This window comes from Arctopsyche grandis, unplaced genomic scaffold (assembly GCF_051622035.1).
Source record: "Arctopsyche grandis isolate Sample6627 unplaced genomic scaffold, ASM5162203v2 HiC_scaffold_798, whole genome shotgun sequence".
Lineage (NCBI taxonomy): Eukaryota > Metazoa > Arthropoda > Insecta > Trichoptera > Hydropsychidae > Arctopsyche > Arctopsyche grandis.
Genome location: NW_027518588.1, coordinates 1 through 14,993, shown reverse-complemented (window position 1 = coordinate 14,993; position 14,993 = coordinate 1).

Sequence of the window (14,993 nt, the reverse complement as noted above, 5' to 3'; positions counted from 1 at the left end):
TACATGACCAAATGTGAGGTTTCGGTCACCAAGCAGGCCTCTGACATGGTTAATTGTTTTATCAAGATCGTTCACCTATCTTATTCTTGCAAACAGCATTCTTCAGACAAGAAAATGAATGCCATTGACACCTATCTGTGTGCTGCTGTCTTAACCCATACAAGCTATAATGGAATGACTTTAATTCATATGATAAGTGATATTTGCCACCATTACGGTAAGTCATGGAAGGATCTTTATTTGATAACTCTCCTGGATACAACGGTGACTTCCTGGAATGCGATCCTTGGTTTTATGTCCTCGTATATGAATATGACAACAGAAACCGGAAAAGAATACACTTTCCCTTGGGCAAGGGTCGTTAACGACAACGCCTTCATGAACCTCAGGTGTGACAGGAATTCATACTTGGGATGCCTCCTAGTAAATAACCTTGCTTTTCACGGGAAAGATTCTGGAATACTGGAGATGAAGTGGCTTGAGAGACACAGTGCCACCTTAAAGTGTACTGAAGAGTTTGCACAAGCTCTGGATCAGATGTGGTCCAAATCTATTGAAGACGTTATTGGTGTGGGTGACTCTCTCAACCTTATCAAGAAGGCCAAGGAAATCCGACTAGGATCAAAGAAAGTGGATGAAGAACAAGAAGCTCATGAACACACACAATTTAACTAACTCCCAGTTGTTGTCAGTTCACCTCTAATTAAGTTATTAAAAAAAAAAAAAAAAAATCGTTCAGTTAACGCTAGATTAATTTTTTAAATTTGCAAAGTTAGTAGTTTTTTTTTTACTTTGACGCCCCCTGGCAGTAGTCAACTAGTAATGATGCAAGGAAACTTCCGGTGCCGTGATTATGGGGGAAGGAATGGCTCCTCTCTATATGATACCATATCTGTGGTGATTGCACAGAAATCTGAAATATGAAAATCTAAATATCTGAAATATGAAATCTAAACCTGTCATAAATTATCACAGGGAATTTTGGCTGCTTTGGCGTGCAGGAAACGCTTTTCCTACTCCGTTGTCCTGATTTATCGATGAAGTACGGTACGATATCTGCCGTAACCTATAATATATTAGTGCAGTACTAACATTTGGACAATTAAAGGACACAAAATTTTCAAAAAAATAAATGAAGTAAATCAAAATTTTAAACTTGATGCTGCTGACATGAGAATCATACATAGGTATGAACTCAATAAGTATGTCAATTCATCAAATTTTATTTGAAAATATGATAATATAGAATCCCTAGATAAGCGTCTGGTGTGCTCAATACCATTTATTGAAATCCGACAAAACATCAGTATTGGCATAAAGGTTGCAAGCAATAGAGTGGAAAGTTCACATTTGCCAGTAATGATAAAATTAAAGCAGTTAAATTGCTTGTTAATCGAATTTGAATCCCACAAAAGTAGCGGAATGATATGGGGAAATTGCCGTTTAGGATTTGTTTGACCATACACAAACTAACCGAGAAAATTCGAGTGGACGTCAAACTATCACAAAACGTCTGAGCAGTTTAAAGAGGCGCTGATTAGAGCTTCGGTAGTGACACATCCACAGCTCAATGATCATGCCATTCACGACACGAATACAAAACAGCACAGTGTCGTCCCAACAAAGTAAAATATAAAAATAAAAAGAAGTTTTGACCCGAAGGCCTAAACCTGTGCGTCTGTTGGTAGTCCCCTGAAAGACGACGTTGTCTGAAAGAAAAAAATATTTGCTGTCCCAATAGCAAGACAGAAAGGAACTATTGGTGGAATATTTCAGTCGAAATATAAACCAAGTAGAATGAAACTGTTGCTACCCCAAGAGTAATTATTTACTATTGTGAAAGCAGTATTTCGGTTCCCTCAAAATATCCAATCATAAGACCGACCGTTCAGCGCTAATCTGGCTGAAGGGTTTCAAACTCACTAGATGGCTGGAGATACTTGACCAATATAACCCAGATATCGTCAATTGGCCCGGATGTAAACACCACTGCCAGATTTCGCAATGTTTATGGTTGTTATGTTCCACTTTCCCCACCATCTAGTGTGTATGTATTGTTCAGTGGTGAAGAATCCACTAAAGACAGACGCAAATTGGCCTTGACCAAACAGAGGCAGCGTTGTGAGTAGTTCTGCACCATTGACTACTCAGGAAAGCTATTTTATACCATAGGAAATAAAAAAAGATCAATTTGATAATCAGATCCACATAAAATAACCCCAAGAACGGCAATGGAGACCGTGTCAAATAGATTGCCCAAAATGCTCGCGATTGCAAGGATACATAAGATCAAGAACACATAAAACAAAAGAGGTTTGTAAAAATAGCTACATTAACACTAACGTTACGAAATCTCATGATGTTCTATCTCCAGTGGATAGCCATCATCAAAATATTATATTATATCAAAAATGATATACTATAATCAACAGCATACAACATATTTTCATAACCCATATGAAATACTGCTTTGAGTCAATTATTTGGTAAAAGTCAGAATTCTCGACAGGGCGGTGCAGAGAAAATATAACATATCTCTGGTGCGGAGTCTTTAGGCTCGGAAGCGAGACTCGGTCGACCCGCTCCGTCCTGTCAATGGTTGCTCTTTGCGAGAACTTTAGTATTGCCGTGCCCTGAATTAACTCGACTTTTACCTGATGAAATACTCCCGACATATACTGCCTGATTCGTATATAATTTCGGACGGTTGGGCAGCGTACGAAAATATTCCACTTATTGCGAATGGAATATAAACTTTACATTCGTATATGTTTAAATATTTTGATAGTAAATATCAAACATTTTTTGACTAAAGAAAAAATTAGAAAGGAAAATAAAGACAAGTGGATTCACACAACTGAAATAAAATACCGAATAAACCTCTCATATAAAAAATAGAAGCAATCAGAATGTGGATCTACAGACAAATGCTACGAATAAACAGGTCCAGCCTGACGGTTTATGACGACCCTAGACAGAGTACAAAATCCATTAAAAAATTCGACAATGAGTACATTATTTATATTTAACAATGAATTGAAGAATTTAATTGACTGACATTTCTGTGATTGTGATTAGTTACTGAGTATTGGGAATGAAATCAAGCTTGCAAGAAAATTGAAACTTGGCGATGTGGATTACTATTGCGAGGTTTCAAGCGGTATTGGAGTACCAGTCTCTATTATACTCCAAAACCTGCATTTGGCAGCAGCAAGTGCCCGAAATGTACGGACTCTCTTACATGCACAAAACCCTTTCCCTTTTTTAATTTGGAAAAACAATCAAAACAGATGGTTTCTCAAAAACCCGGAAGAAATCTTGCCCCCTGAATATGGGCATTTCAGGAGGTATTCACATATCGGTGCAAGAATCAACCCTGATGGAACCCAGGAAGCATTTATATATCAGTTCTAGCATACAACTCATATGTATGTCAATTCATCAAATTTTATTTGAAATTATGAGGAATCCCTAGATAAGCGTCTGGTGTGCTCAATAACATTTATTGAAAATCAATCTAGAAATCCGACAAAACATTAGTATTGGCATAAAGGTTGAAAGCAATAGTAATAGCAATACAATTCAAAATAAAATCAATTTTAAAATTGAGTCGCAGCGACATTTCAGGTATACCCAAATTATTCACCACCACAGTGCCGGTTTTAGGGGGGCTGGGTCGGGCGGCGCCCGAGGGCGCCGCTCGATGCGCCAAATGCACTTTAAAATTTAAAATTAGAGCGCCAAAAGCCATACGAAATTTTTTTCACGTGGACATTAGACTGTCAAAAAACGCCTGAGCAGTTAAAAGAGACGCTGATTAGAGCTCCGGTAGTGACACTTCACAGCTCAATGATCATGTCATCCTCGACACACATGCAAATCATCACAGTGTTGTCCCAACAGCAAGACAGAGAGGAACGAATGGTTGAATATTTCAGTCGAACTATAAAACAAGTGGAGCGGAACTGTTGTAACCCCAAAAATAATTACTAGCTATGTAAAAGCTATTATAAAAGCTGTTGCTCTAAAATTTTCCATTCAAAAGACGGACCATCAGAAAAAGTGAAGATCTGACTGATGAGGAACTGAGACCACCGAGTCCACCAAATCCATACATGAAGCGAAGACACATTTGAATTCAATACCCATGTATTGAAATGTATGATTTTCATTTGGATTTTTTATTTTTTTCAATCTGAACATATAATAATGTCTTCTTTTGTTTTCAATTCAATAATAGCACCTTTATATAAAAAATATAGCACTTTCACTTATTAGTCAAAATAAAATCAATCATATATTCATGTTTGTTTTATTTTAAAATTGAGTCGCAGCGACATATCAGGTATATCCAAATTAGTCACCACCATAGTGCCGGTTTTAGGGGGGGCTGGTTCGGGCGGCGCCCGAGGATGCGCCAAATGCACTTTAAAATTTAAAATTAGAGCGCCAAAAGCCATACAACATTTTCGATTAGCGCCAAAGGCGAATTTTTTTCTAAGGGTGTTTAGAAAAAATTGCCCGAGGGCGCCATTGGGTGTAAGGCCGGCACTGCACCATATATATATGTATTGTTCAGTGGTGAAGAATCCACTAAAGACAGACACGTATCGTCTCTCGTTAGAGACGCAAATTGGCCTTGACCAACAAGAGACAGCACCGTTGTGGAAGAAACTGGAGAGCATGGCCAGCAACTTTTCAGTGCGCTATGAACTTCCAACCCCAGAAGTATAAAATTATAAAATTACTACGCATTAGAAGAAGGTGAAGCACGAACAGGACCAGAAATACGAACGTCCGAAAACGTGTTGTATCACTAGCGGATACAACATGCTGATACTAGTCTAAATACCAGGAGTATGGTGCTGGCAGAAATATCTTTGAAAATACTATTTTTACAAAAATAATAAGGAAAAAATATAAAACATTATATAATGAACAATGACAGTCATAGTCCATTTGTTTTCTCCGAGTCGTTTCGATTAATAAAAGTGAATTAGCAATTCAACTGTAGGATTAATTTGCTTGTCGAATAATCACGGACTCGTGTTTCTTATTTATTCCAGTTTTTCCACAAGGGCAAATAGGACGACATGAATAAAGACCCATTTTTAAATTTTGAGCGCCAAAATAAATCATTAATAATAAACATAATTGTAAGCATGTCCGAATCATTCGATTATACCTCAGAGCCAGATATAGACTAGAATAGCCAGATATACGACATAGAGGAAGTCGAACTAGAAGTTGAACGGGCCTCGCAGGAAAAATTTGAATCCCTATTATACTCCAAAACCTGCATTTGGCTATTATACATAAAACCCTTTACCTATTTTAATTTGGGAAAACAATCAGAACGGATGGTTTCTCAAAAACCCGGATGAAATCTTGCCCCCCGAATATGGGCATTTCAGGAGGTATTTACATATCGGTGCTAGAATGAACCCTGATGGAACCCAGGAAGCATTTATATATCAGTTCTAGCATACAACTCATGGACTTCTGATTTAGATTTCCAAGCTTGTAAGTATATCCAATCATGTCTGATAGAGTGGGATCATTGGGAGCGCTGTTCACAAAACTTAATGTATTGAAAGAAGAACTTCTAGATAGTATATCCACGTCCCCTGTAAATGCCCCGTGTAAATGGAGTGATAAAATGCTGTTAGAATTGGACTCTCAGTAGAAGTTCAATCGGCTCAATTTGGAATCCAACAACCAGATCAGGATTCTCACTCGATTTGCAAATTTTTACTTGGTTGGGAAGATCGAATCTGATTCCTCTCCAGTGGCAGTCCTAATGGATACAATTTCCATCGCTACCATTCGAGCCAATAGCAGTGCCAACCAATCTATATCGAGACCCTCAGATTTCTCCAATGATAAAGAAGAAGGAATGACCATCATAGGTTCCGAGTCCTCAGAGTTCAAACTGGAATGGAATCTGGGTTTTTGAGAAAACCAGATGAAATTCCATCTTGCCCCCTGAATATAGGCATAATGAGTTGAAGCGCAACATTAAAATGAACATTAAACGCAACATTGAATGAAGAAATACTACTTAATTCGAAGGAGATAATCAATTTGATTGCGGCGGATCATATATGAGATATGGCTGGTGCTCTTACAAGCAGTATAAGAGCGTTTGAAGAGATTAAAGGCGAACTATCAGATGACATTCGAACATCAGTCGTACATGCGGATGTTAAGTGGAGTGATCAGTACCTGGTCGATCTTGATAAAAATCTAAAATTTAGCACAAGTAGCTTGGAATCCATCGAGCAATGTAAGATCTTACAGAAATATATCGCATTCTATGCGACAGGGGAGATTCAGAAAGGAGATAACGTAGCGTCTATCCTGGTGAACACCATATCCATAGCGTGTGTGGACTCTGCTCTGGAAAGTCACAACATCATATGGAATCAAACGAAAGACTTCAGTGACTTCTCCAAGGCTACTATGACAGAGGAGAAGTTGCCATCTTCCTCAGGAGACCTTCCAACAACAACATCTACTGGGACAGAGGCGAAGTCAGGGGAAACTAGTGCTCGTAAACTTGATGCCACGTTCCCAGAAAACTTCTCACACTTAATGACGTTGTCTCTTCCAACTGTGGAAACACATAACCCTTCTGAAAATAGAGGTAATCCATCGTCAGCTACCAATGCAGTGAAGGACAATCTCTCTCTAGTCAATTTCACAAAAGACTCAGGAGATAAGTTCCTCAAAGTTCTGAGAGAGACTTTCGCTAAAGCTTCTGGGAATAGCATCATCACTCCGGAATTGATCTCTCTTCGAAAGTTGTGTGGGTATTTAGCCTTGGTTACTATGAGATTCATGGTCAAATCAAAAACTCAGATGGTGACTGCCTTTTCCCGAACTCAGTTTTCCAAGAACATAGCGACCATCGCCGGCTGGGGGGCAGAATGCTCTTTCTGTCCCCCGTGCGGAGATTACATGACCAAATGTGAGGTTTCGGTCACCAAGCAGGCCTCTGACATGGTTAATTGTTTTATCAAGATCGTTCACCTATCTTATTCTTGCAAACAGCATTCTTCAGACAAGAAAATGAATGCCATTGACACCTATCTGTGTGCTGCTGTCTTAACCCATACAAGCTATAATGGAATGACTTTAATTCATATGATAAGTGATATTTGCCACCATTACGGTAAGTCATGGAAGGATCTTTATTTGATAACTCTCCTGGATACAACGGTGACTTCCTGGAATGCGATCCTTGGTTTTATGTCCTCGTATATGAATATGACAACAGAAACCGGAAAAGAATACACTTTCCCTTGGGCAAGGGTCGTTAACGACAACGCCTTCATGAACCTCAGGTGTGACAGGAATTCATACTTGGGATGCCTCCTAGTAAATAACCTTGCTTTTCACGGGAAAGATTCTGGAATACTGGAGATGAAGTGGCTTGAGAGACACAGTGCCACCTTAAAGTGTACTGAAGAGTTTGCACAAGCTCTGGATCAGATGTGGTCCAAATCTATTGAAGACGTTATTGGTGTGGGTGACTCTCTCAACCTTATCAAGAAGGCCAAGGAAATCCGACTAGGATCAAAGAAAGTGGATGAAGAACAAGAAGCTCATGAACACACACAATTTAACTAACTCCCAGTTGTTGTCAGTTCACCTCTAATTAAGTTATTAAAAAAAAAAAAAAAAAATCGTTCAGTTAACGCTAGATTAATTTTTTAAATTTGCAAAGTTAGTAGTTTTTTTTTTACTTTGACGCCCCCTGGCAGTAGTCAACTAGTAATGATGCAAGGAAACTTCCGGTGCCGTGATTATGGGGGAAGGAATGGCTCCTCTCTATATGATACCATATCTGTGGTGATTGCACAGAAATCTGAAATATGAAAATCTAAATATCTGAAATATGAAATCTAAACCTGTCATAAATTATCACAGGGAATTTTGGCTGCTTTGGCGTGCAGGAAACGCTTTTCCTACTCCGTTGTCCTGATTTATCGATGAAGTACGGTACGATATCTGCCGTAACCTATAATATATTAGTGCAGTACTAACATTTGGACAATTAAAGGACACAAAATTTTCAAAAAAATAAATGAAGTAAATCAAAATTTTAAACTTGATGCTGCTGACATGAGAATCATACATAGGTATGAACTCAATAAGTATGTCAATTCATCAAATTTTATTTGAAAATATGATAATATAGAATCCCTAGATAAGCGTCTGGTGTGCTCAATACCATTTATTGAAATCCGACAAAACATCAGTATTGGCATAAAGGTTGCAAGCAATAGAGTGGAAAGTTCACATTTGCCAGTAATGATAAAATTAAAGCAGTTAAATTGCTTGTTAATCGAATTTGAATCCCACAAAAGTAGCGGAATGATATGGGGAAATTGCCGTTTAGGATTTGTTTGACCATACACAAACTAACCGAGAAAATTCGAGTGGACGTCAAACTATCACAAAACGTCTGAGCAGTTTAAAGAGGCGCTGATTAGAGCTTCGGTAGTGACACATCCACAGCTCAATGATCATGCCATTCACGACACGAATACAAAACAGCACAGTGTCGTCCCAACAAAGTAAAATATAAAAATAAAAAGAAGTTTTGACCCGAAGGCCTAAACCTGTGCGTCTGTTGGTAGTCCCCTGAAAGACGACGTTGTCTGAAAGAAAAAAATATTTGCTGTCCCAATAGCAAGACAGAAAGGAACTATTGGTGGAATATTTCAGTCGAAATATAAACCAAGTAGAATGAAACTGTTGCTACCCCAAGAGTAATTATTTACTATTGTGAAAGCAGTATTTCGGTTCCCTCAAAATATCCAATCATAAGACCGACCGTTCAGCGCTAATCTGGCTGAAGGGTTTCAAACTCACTAGATGGCTGGAGATACTTGACCAATATAACCCAGATATCGTCAATTGGCCCGGATGTAAACACCACTGCCAGATTTCGCAATGTTTATGGTTGTTATGTTCCACTTTCCCCACCATCTAGTGTGTATGTATTGTTCAGTGGTGAAGAATCCACTAAAGACAGACGCAAATTGGCCTTGACCAAACAGAGGCAGCGTTGTGAGTAGTTCTGCACCATTGACTACTCAGGAAAGCTATTTTATACCATAGGAAATAAAAAAAGATCAATTTGATAATCAGATCCACATAAAATAACCCCAAGAACGGCAATGGAGACCGTGTCAAATAGATTGCCCAAAATGCTCGCGATTGCAAGGATACATAAGATCAAGAACACATAAAACAAAAGAGGTTTGTAAAAATAGCTACATTAACACTAACGTTACGAAATCTCATGATGTTCTATCTCCAGTGGATAGCCATCATCAAAATATTATATTATATCAAAAATGATATACTATAATCAACAGCATACAACATATTTTCATAACCCATATGAAATACTGCTTTGAGTCAATTATTTGGTAAAAGTCAGAATTCTCGACAGGGCGGTGCAGAGAAAATATAACATATCTCTGGTGCGGAGTCTTTAGGCTCGGAAGCGAGACTCGGTCGACCCGCTCCGTCCTGTCAATGGTTGCTCTTTGCGAGAACTTTAGTATTGCCGTGCCCTGAATTAACTCGACTTTTACCTGATGAAATACTCCCGACATATACTGCCTGATTCGTATATAATTTCGGACGGTTGGGCAGCGTACGAAAATATTCCACTTATTGCGAATGGAATATAAACTTTACATTCGTATATGTTTAAATATTTTGATAGTAAATATCAAACATTTTTTGACTAAAGAAAAAATTAGAAAGGAAAATAAAGACAAGTGGATTCACACAACTGAAATAAAATACCGAATAAACCTCTCATATAAAAAATAGAAGCAATCAGAATGTGGATCTACAGACAAATGCTACGAATAAACAGGTCCAGCCTGACGGTTTATGACGACCCTAGACAGAGTACAAAATCCATTAAAAAATTCGACAATGAGTACATTATTTATATTTAACAATGAATTGAAGAATTTAATTGACTGACATTTCTGTGATTGTGATTAGTTACTGAGTATTGGGAATGAAATCAAGCTTGCAAGAAAATTGAAACTTGGCGATGTGGATTACTATTGCGAGGTTTCAAGCGGTATTGGAGTACCAGTCTCTATTATACTCCAAAACCTGCATTTGGCAGCAGCAAGTGCCCGAAATGTACGGACTCTCTTACATGCACAAAACCCTTTCCCTTTTTTAATTTGGAAAAACAATCAAAACAGATGGTTTCTCAAAAACCCGGAAGAAATCTTGCCCCCTGAATATGGGCATTTCAGGAGGTATTCACATATCGGTGCAAGAATCAACCCTGATGGAACCCAGGAAGCATTTATATATCAGTTCTAGCATACAACTCATATGTATGTCAATTCATCAAATTTTATTTGAAATTATGAGGAATCCCTAGATAAGCGTCTGGTGTGCTCAATAACATTTATTGAAAATCAATCTAGAAATCCGACAAAACATTAGTATTGGCATAAAGGTTGAAAGCAATAGTAATAGCAATACAATTCAAAATAAAATCAATTTTAAAATTGAGTCGCAGCGACATTTCAGGTATACCCAAATTATTCACCACCACAGTGCCGGTTTTAGGGGGGCTGGGTCGGGCGGCGCCCGAGGCGCCGCTCGATGCGCCAAATGCACTTTAAAATTTAAAATTAGAGCGCCAAAAGCCATACGAAATTTTTTTCACGTGGACATTAGACTGTCAAAAAACGCCTGAGCAGTTAAAAGAGACGCTGATTAGAGCTCCGGTAGTGACACTTCACAGCTCAATGATCATGTCATCCTCGACACACATGCAAATCATCACAGTGTTGTCCCAACAGCAAGACAGAGAGGAACGAATGGTTGAATATTTCAGTCGAACTATAAAACAAGTGGAGCGGAACTGTTGTAACCCCAAAAATATTACTAGCTATGTAAAAGCTATTATAAAAGCTGTTGCTCTAAAATTTTCCATTCAAAAGACGGACCATCAGAAAAAGTGAAGATCTGACTGATGAGGAACTGAGACCACCGAGTCCACCAAATCCATACATGAAGCGAAGACACATTTGAATTCAATACCCATGTATTGAAATGTATGATTTTCATTTGGATTTTTTATTTTTTTCAATCTGAACATATAATAATGTCTTCTTTTGTTTTCAATTCAATAATAGCACCTTTATATAAAAAATATAGCACTTTCACTTATTAGTCAAAATAAAATCAATCATATATTCATGTTTGTTTTATTTTAAAATTGAGTCGCAGCGACATATCAGGTATATCCAAATTAGTCACCGACCATAGTGCCGGTTTTAGGGGGGGCTGGTTCGGGCGGCGCCCGAGGATGCGCCAAATGCACTTTAAAATTTAAAATTAGAGCGCCAAAAGCCATACAACATTTTCGATTAGCGCCAAAGGCGAATTTTTTTCTAAGGGTGTTTAGAAAAAATTGCCCGAGGGCGCCATTGGGTGTAAGGCCGGCACTGCACCATATATATATGTATTGTTCAGTGGTGAAGAATCCACTAAAGACAGACACGTATCGTCTCTCGTTAGAGACGCAAATTGGCCTTGACCAACAAGAGACAGCACCGTTGTGGAAGAAACTGGAGAGCATGGCCAGCAACTTTTCAGTGCGCTATGAACTTCCAACCCCAGAAGTATAAAATTATAAAATTACTACGCATTAGAAGAAGGTGAAGCACGAACAGGACCAGAAATACGAACGTCCGAAAACGTGTTGTATCACTAGCGGATACAACATGCTGATACTAGTCTAAATACCAGGAGTATGGTGCTGGCAGAAATATCTTTGAAAATACTATTTTTACAAAAATAATAAGGAAAAAATATAAAACATTATATAATGAACAATGACAGTCATAGTCCATTTGTTTTCTCCGAGTCGTTTCGATTAATAAAAGTGAATTAGCAATTCAACTGTAGGATTAATTTGCTTGTCGAATAATCACGGACTCGTGTTTCTTATTTATTCCAGTTTTTCCACAAGGGCAAATAGGACGACATGAATAAAGACCCATTTTTAAATTTTGAGCGCCAAAATAAATCATTAATAATAAACATAATTGTAAGCATGTCCGAATCATTCGATTATACCTCAGAGCCAGATATAGACTAGAATAGCCAGATATACGACATAGAGGAAGTCGAACTAGAAGTTGAACGGGCCTCGCAGGAAAATTTGAATCCCTATTATACTCCAAAACCTGCATTTGGCTATTATACATAAAACCCTTTACCTATTTTAATTTGGGAAAACAATCAGAACGGATGGTTTCTCAAAAACCCGGATGAAATCTTGCCCCCCGAATATGGGCATTTCAGGAGGTATTTACATATCGGTGCTAGAATGAACCCTGATGGAACCCAGGAAGCATTTATATATCAGTTCTAGCATACAACTCATGGACTTCTGATTTAGATTTCCAAGCTTGTAAGTATATCCAATCATGTCTGATAGAGTGGGATCATTGGGAGCGCTGTTCACAAAACTTAATGTATTGAAAGAAGAACTTCTAGATAGTATATCCACGTCCCCTGTAAATGCCCCGTGTAAATGGAGTGATAAAATGCTGTTAGAATTGGACTCTCAGTAGAAGTTCAATCGGCTCAATTTGGAATCCAACAACCAGATCAGGATTCTCACTCGATTTGCAAATTTTTACTTGGTTGGGAAGATCGAATCTGATTCCTCTCCAGTGGCAGTCCTAATGGATACAATTTCCATCGCTACCATTCGAGCCAATAGCAGTGCAACCAATCTATATCGAGACCCTCAGATTTCTCCAATGATAAAGAAGAAGGAATGACCATCATAGGTTCCGAGTCCTCAGAGTTCAAACTGGAATGGAATCTGGGTTTTTGAGAAAACAGATGAAATTCCATCTTGCCCCCTGAATATAGGCATAATGAGTTGAAGCGCAACATTAAAATGAACATTAAACGCAACATTGAATGAAGAAATACTACTTAATTCGAAGGAGATAATCAATTTGATTGCGGCGGATCATATATGAGATATGGCTGGTGCTCTTACAAGCAGTATAAGAGCGTTTGAAGAGATTAAAGGCGAACTATCAGATGACATTCGAACATCAGTCGTACATGCGGATGTTAAGTGGAGTGATCAGTACCTGGTCGATCTTGATAAAAATCTAAAATTTAGCACAAGTAGCTTGGAATCCATCGAGCAATGTAAGATCTTACAGAAATATATCGCATTCTATGCGACAGGGGAGATTCAGAAAGGAGATAACGTAGCGTCTATCCTGGTGAACACCATATCCATAGCGTGTGTGGACTCTGCTCTGGAAAGTCACAACATCATATGGAATCAAACGAAAGACTTCAGTGACTTCTCCAAGGCTACTATGACAGAGGAGAAGTTGCCATCTTCCTCAGGAGACCTTCCAACAACAACATCTACTGGGACAGAGGCGAAGTCAGGGGAAACTAGTGCTCGTAAACTTGATGCCACGTTCCCAGAAAACTTCTCACACTTAATGACGTTGTCTCTTCCAACTGTGGAAACACATAACCCTTCTGAAAATAGAGGTAATCCATCGTCAGCTACCAATGCAGTGAAGGACAATCTCTCTCTAGTCAATTTCACAAAAGACTCAGGAGATAAGTTCCTCAAAGTTCTGAGAGAGACTTTCGCTAAAGCTTCTGGGAATAGCATCATCACTCCGGAATTGATCTCTCTTCGAAAGTTGTGTGGGTATTTAGCCTTGGTTACTATGAGATTCATGGTCAAATCAAAAACTCAGATGGTGACTGCCTTTTCCCGAACTCAGTTTTCCAAGAACATAGCGACCATCGCCGGCTGGGGGGCAGAATGCTCTTTCTGTCCCCCGTGCGGAGATTACATGACCAAATGTGAGGTTTCGGTCACCAAGCAGGCCTCTGACATGGTTAATTGTTTTATCAAGATCGTTCACCTATCTTATTCTTGCAAACAGCATTCTTCAGACAAGAAAATGAATGCCATTGACACCTATCTGTGTGCTGCTGTCTTAACCCCATACAAGCTATAATGGAATGACTTTAATTCATATGATAAGTGATATTTGCCACCATTACGGTAAGTCATGGAAGGATCTTTATTTGATAACTCTCCTGGATACAACGGTGACTTCCTGGAATGCGATCCTTGGTTTTATGTCCTCGTATATGAATATGACAACAGAAACCGGAAAAGAATACACTTTCCCTTGGGCAAGGGTCGTTAACGACAACGCCTTCATGAACCTCAGGTGTGACAGGAATTCATACTTGGGATGCCTCCTAGTAAATAACCTTGCTTTTCACGGGAAAGATTCTGGAATACTGGAGATGAAGTGGCTTGAGAGACACAGTGCCACCTTAAAGTGTACTGAAGAGTTTGCACAAGCTCTGGATCAGATGTGGTCCAAATCTATTGAAGACGTTATTGGTGTGGGTGACTCTCTCAACCTTATCAAGAAGGCCAAGGAAATCCGACTAGGATCAAAGAAAGTGGATGAAGAACAAGAAGCTCATGAACACACACAATTTAACTAACTCCCAGTTGTTGTCAGTTCACCTCTAATTAAGTTATTAAAAAAAAAAAAAAAAAAATCGTTCAGTTAACGCTAGATAATTTTTTAAATTTGCAAAGTTAGTAGTTTTTTTTTTACTTTGACGCCCCCTGGCAGTAGTCAACTAGTAATGATGCAAGGAAACTTCCGGTGCCGTGATTATGGGGGAAGGAATGGCTCCTCTCTATATGATACCATATCTGTGGTGATTGCACAGAAATCTGAAATATGAAAATCTAAATATCTGAAATATGAAATCTAAAAAACCCTGTCATAAATTATCACAGGGAATTTTGGCTGCTTTGGCGTGCAGGAAACGCTTTTCCTACTCCGTTGTCCTGATTTATCGATGAAGTACGGTACGATATCTGCCGTAACCTATAATATATT